At 47.6% G+C, this 5,539-nt stretch overlaps 1 long non-coding RNA gene across 1 annotated transcript; it reads right to left on the bottom strand.

The window, feature by feature from the left end:
• Positions 1-477: 477 nt before the first annotated feature.
• Positions 478-5,195, bottom strand: LOC121100660. The gene is made up of 2 exons (XR_005832369.1): positions 4,137-5,195; positions 478-932 (listed from the first exon to the last, which is right to left on the bottom strand). It is a non-coding gene; the product is annotated as an uncharacterized LOC121100660 (long non-coding RNA).
• Between the last annotated feature and the right edge of the window lie 344 nt (positions 5,196-5,539).

Raw genomic sequence — 5,539 nt, 5'->3', positions numbered from 1 at the left:
TCGCTGGCTGTCTCTCTATGTCAAATTAATAAATAAAATCTTTAAAAATAAATAAATAAAATAAAATAAAACACAGCCACAGATTCCCCTGGAAGGAGTGTAGGACATGGGTTTGGATCAACCTGTTTTGGGTGGGAGGGCAATTTGGCAAATGTATAGAAATTTTAAGTAAAGCACATTCAGTTCACAATCCCACTTCTAGGAATTAATGTGCAGAAACAGCTATAGATGAATATTCAAAGATGTTCAGCCTGATGTTACCTAGGGTATAAAAAATTCAAGGCAACTTCAATATCTAACAGTAGTGGGTTAGATAAATCAGTTAGTGTATACACATAGCCCAAAATATTTTCCAGCCATTAAACATAATGGCATAAGAGAATACATAATGATGCCAGAAAATGTTTACATTGCATTAAGTGAAAACAAATTATGAAATCCGCTCTAACTACAAATATTTATGGAGTGGCCACCATGTACTAGTGAACAAAGTAGATAAAATGTATATTCTCATAGAGCTTACATTCCCTTCTAAAATCTATAACCTGAACATAAGGTATGGTTCCAATTAACAGAAAGATGTGATGGGAAGGATGGCAGGAAAGACACAGAAAAAGTAAGGGATTGTCCCTGAGTTTGGGATTGAGGGTGGTTTTTGTTCTCTTTCTTGGTGCTTTTCTGAGCTTTCCAAACTTTCTGTAATGAGCATACATCACATTTGTAGCCAGAAAAAACAAACAAAACCGAAATGTCATCTTTTTCAAAGAATGCAAGTGGAGACCTGTGGAGTAGGTGGCTTTTCAAAACGGGGATTAGGGGACGCCTGGGTGGCTCATCCGGTTAAGCGTCTGCCTTCGGCTCAGGTCATGATCGAGTCCCGCCTGCTGCTCCCCCTGCTCATGCTCTCTCTTTGACAAATAAATAAATAAAACCTTAAAAAAAATAAAAACAACGAAAAACAGGGATTAGTTGTAAATACATCATCCAGTGCCATGGACAAGATAGGCTGGGGTGGGGATGGAGGTGAGGGGCAGTGGGGAAGGGTGCCATCAGCAGAAATGCATGTAGAATCCAGATAACACAGGATGAGCAGTGGGAGGAAAGAAAAGTCCAGGCAAAGGAACATCTTAAAAGTCTTTCTCTAATATCCTCCCCTACAGAATCAGACTGATCCTGATTACAGCTTCTTTCCCATGAGTCAGTGTCCTCTCATCACCAGGCATAGCTGAGGCCCAGGCCTCCCCTGAGCAGCCAGGATACACAGACAGGTTGCTCACTGCCTTGACTCAATCCTTCCTAACCTGTTTTTTTTCACCTTTTTAAATCTCTGCTGCCTTTTTGGAAATTGGGTTTCAGATTTGATCACTAATTATTTGATCACTTGTTCACTTTCATTCATTAAATGTTGTCACGTGGGCCCCTTCCAGGCAGTGGGTGGCTGAGAACCCTTTCCATACCTGAGGTGATAGAGACCCCCTTATCCCACCCTCAACAATCAGTCCAGCCAAGTCTAAGCCAAGTCTCTCTTCCACAGAGACCTGAGGTCTTGGAGTCAGCCATGGGTAGATCTTGCCCCCAGAATTAGAGATGGTCTGTGCATGCTGACCATCCCTCATGTGACTCCTTTCACTGGTGTGGATGGAGCTCTGGGCCGGAGTTGGGTGTTTTCTCTTTGTGGCATGAGCTGAGAAACAAGACAGCTCAGAAAGAGTTAATCCATAAAATACGATCATGACACATACAATGGCTTGGACCCAGTTTATAGGGCTTCTCCCAGGCCAAGTCCCACCATCATCCCGGGGCAGCCTCCAAGGGTGACCTGGACTGCTGGGACCCTGTTCCAGCCCTCTCCTTCCAGTCAATCACTTCTGAGACTCCTCTTCCATCACCCGTATCCTCACACATCTCAAACACATGACTTTCCGGCACTTGTGCTGTCCACGCCTGCAGTTGGAACCCTACTGTCCCTTATCCTGTCCAGCCCCAAACCCACTGCTGCCCATTCCCCCAACAATCACTTTGGCCAGTGCACAGGACTTCCTGTCTGTGCTGATCCCACATGGAGTGGGCCTTTTCCTCTTCTCCAAACCGTGTCCTGCCCTGGGCCAGCCAGGGCTGCAGACAAGAGGCGGGCGTGGGTAGTCACAGTGTGTTGCCAAAGCCAGGATCCACATCCTTGTTCTCATCTTGCTTTTCTCACTCACCAGTTTTCAATGTAGCTGAAGGGAAACATTTTTCTCTTTTACTTCCATGACAACACACTCCCTAGGCTTTCCTTCCCCCTCGCTGCTCCTTTGTATACTGCTGGCTTCTCCTCAGGGGCTGTCCTTCCTCCAAACATTACAGGGCCCCAGCGTTGAGTCTGCAGATCACCATTTACACGGACTCCTCAGGTGTCCTCTTCCAGCCTCGTGTTGGGGGTACTACCTATACACCAATGACAACTCAGTGTTCATTACCCAGTCCAACCTCTCTCCTGAGCTTCAGACTCCTACAACCAGCCTCCCCCCGGTAGCTCCCATTGGATATATAAGAGGCATCACCAGTGAGCCACACCAGTGAGGGCTGCTTTGCCAGCATCCATTCCATTCCCCCTGTTTTGGTAAGCAGATCCTCCTACTCACAGCTGCAGGGGAGCCTCCGATTGGTGAAGAAAATTAGTATAACTGCCTCCCTATTTCCCACAGTGATTGGTGACTCAAACTGGTCCTGTCAAACTGAACAAAATTTCAGGACTTTCATTTAATAGTTGGACAGCAGAAGCTTCTTCTAGTGGGTGTCAGGACTGAAACCAATGTAGCCATTTTGCTCCACTGAGGGAAGCCAGATTGAGGACAAAGCAAGATTTGAGGACCCATGGAAAAGCTTTGATCAAACCATGCCTAAATTCTAGACTTTTCAGTTGTCAGAGTCAATACTTTTCCCTTGATGTTTAGGCCAGCATTACCTGTACTTTCTTTACTTGGCAATTGGGGCATCATGATCCATGTAAGAACAAACAGAACTCTCATTTCTCACCACCCCATCAACCTGCTTTTCTGTGGTCTTCCCCATTTCAGTTCATGGCAGCCCATTCCATTCAGTGGCTTGGCCAAAACCCTTCAACTCATCTCTGACTCCATCTATACTCTCACACTCCATATCCTGTCAGCAACTTCATTGAATTCTACTTTCCAAATATATATGGAGTCCATCCACGCCTACCCTTGACCCATTGCTGTCCACTCTGTCACAGCAGCCAGACTAATTTTTGAAAAACCTAATAAATTAGATCATTTCATTTGCTTGCCTTGAAATCCTTCAACTTGGAATTGAAATCACGTCTAAGACACTATATGTGATCTAGCCCTGCCTACCCTTCTGACTCATCTCCTTCCACTGCCCCCTCCCCATCTACACTGATCTCTTCTTCCTCAAAACTCCCTGAAACCCATGATAGGCCTTGGCACTGCTCTTCTGTACTCCCATTCTTCCTACGGTTGCCTGTCTCTTGTCACTCATGTTCCATTTCAAGGATGCCTTGTTTGAGGACCTGGTCTCATGGTGCCCACTGAAACTTGATCAGTTTCCTATTTATTTTACTAATAACACTTATCACTGTTTGCAATTATCCTGTTCACATCTTTATCTTCTGCCTCTGTCCCTCTCCCAGGAGGGAGCTCCTTAGGGCAGACCCAGTCTTTCTTGTTCATTGCTGTATCCTAAGAACTAACACCCATTGCATTTGGACAGAGCATGAATTCCAGCAATGTGTGTGGCCATCACACAGAAGCAGAAGGTGGCCAAGCCTCATGCACATGGGATGCTCTGCCCCACTGCAGTAGAAGCCGAGTTCTGTCAGGTGTCTGGACGGAGCGGGGATATGGAGGCAGACGAGACAGTGTGGAGAATCTGTGAAGCTTTTAGGAACCGGGGCTTCAGGTGGTAGTTCACACTAGTTCCCAGCTGCGCTATGGAAAAAGCGTCAGAGAAAAAGATAGCCCAAGAAACCTCCGTGGCTGTAGTCACGGGAAGCCCCAAGTCAGAGAGGTCGTGGGGTGAGATGTGTGTGGGGAGGTCTCAAGTCACCCTGAGGCCTTTGGTCACAGATTCCACATGTGCTGCCCCTCCCCCCCCCCGGCCCCGCATCTCCCTACCGTCAGAGATCCTGGCACCAGCAACCACACTGACCACTGCAGCTCCACAGGCAGAAGATGCCGTCTCGGAGAGAGTGGGCACTGCTGCCATTGCAGGCCTCAGGTCAGATCCAGGACTCTGTTGAACTGAGGCCACTCAGGCCCATGCTGGGGAGGGGGTACTGTGCACATTTCCTGGCACACACTTCCTTTCTCCTTTTAGATGAGCAAACATTGTTGCTGAGGCCTTGGCCACAGCTTCCTGCCTCCTTCTGAGATCAGAAGCCACAGCTACTTCTTAGCGACTGCCTTGCCAGCCTAGTCTTCACTTCAGAGACACAGGGCTAGGCACACTGTCCCCACCCCCAGGCTCTCCCAGGATGGGGGCTTTTATGATCTGGAGGCTTGCTTAGTGGCAGCCAGCTTGCTGTCCTGGGGAGAAGCAGATCTGGCTCTGGATGGACAAGACAGCTCTGGGCAGACCTGCACTCAGTACAGGCAGGGCAGAGCAGCCTATCACTCCAGCTTCACGTTCTGGAATATCCCACTGATCTGCTGGGCAAAGGGTACAGATGAGAGGACTGAGAGAACACCTGTGGTCTAACATTCCTGGGCTATGGTCCTCACCAAGCTCTCACTGGCTCCAGGATGGACACCTCATCTCCACACTCTCTTGCCAAAGTCACCGTCTGGGGGTCTCCACAGAGCCACTCTCTGTTGCCCATGCTGTTCCTTCTGCCTGGAGCACCTCCCCCTGCTGTCTTCTCTCAGTTGACTTCTCATCTTGTCCTTCAAGAGTCAGTTCAAGGGGCCCTCCTCCCGGAAACCCTCCATAAACCCTGATGGCTGGGTTGAGGGTGCCCTTCTATGCTCCCATAGCCCCTGAACTGCATCGTCATTCTCAAGGAGGTTGCCACCAAGTTCCCAGAGAGTCACAGTGACCACTGTGTGTGAAATCACGATCCCTCCTTCCTCTTCTCAACATTCCTGATTCCCTTAATCTGCTCTACTTTTTCCAAAGCATTTCTCACCTTCTAACACACCACGTAAATTTTTTATTAGGATGTAATTTTTGTATTGTCTCTCTCCCTCCTGAGCATCACAAAGGCAAGGATTGTTGGCTGTTTTTTTACTTATGTATCCTAAGCCCTTAGAACAGTGCTTGGCAATTAGTGGGGGATCAATATCAGTTCAATGAATGAATGAATGAATAATAGCTGTCTGTTTACTCTTTGGTGAACTTCTTGAGGGCAGGGTCTGAAAATAAATCATCTTTCTATACTCAGCATTCAGTGTAGGACTCTGTACAGAGCAGGCATTAATAAATTATAGCCCTTGGCCTGGCATTCAAGGCTTCCGCCATCTACAACTAAGCTTCCTTGCCAGCCTCATTCAATAAAGTAGAGCAGGAAGAGGTTTTGGCT

This window comes from Ursus maritimus, unplaced genomic scaffold (genome assembly GCF_017311325.1).
Source record: "Ursus maritimus isolate PB19 unplaced genomic scaffold, ASM1731132v1 scaffold_5, whole genome shotgun sequence".
Taxonomy (NCBI): domain Eukaryota; kingdom Metazoa; phylum Chordata; class Mammalia; order Carnivora; family Ursidae; genus Ursus; species Ursus maritimus.
This window is presented reverse-complemented; position numbering and strand designations above follow the sequence as displayed.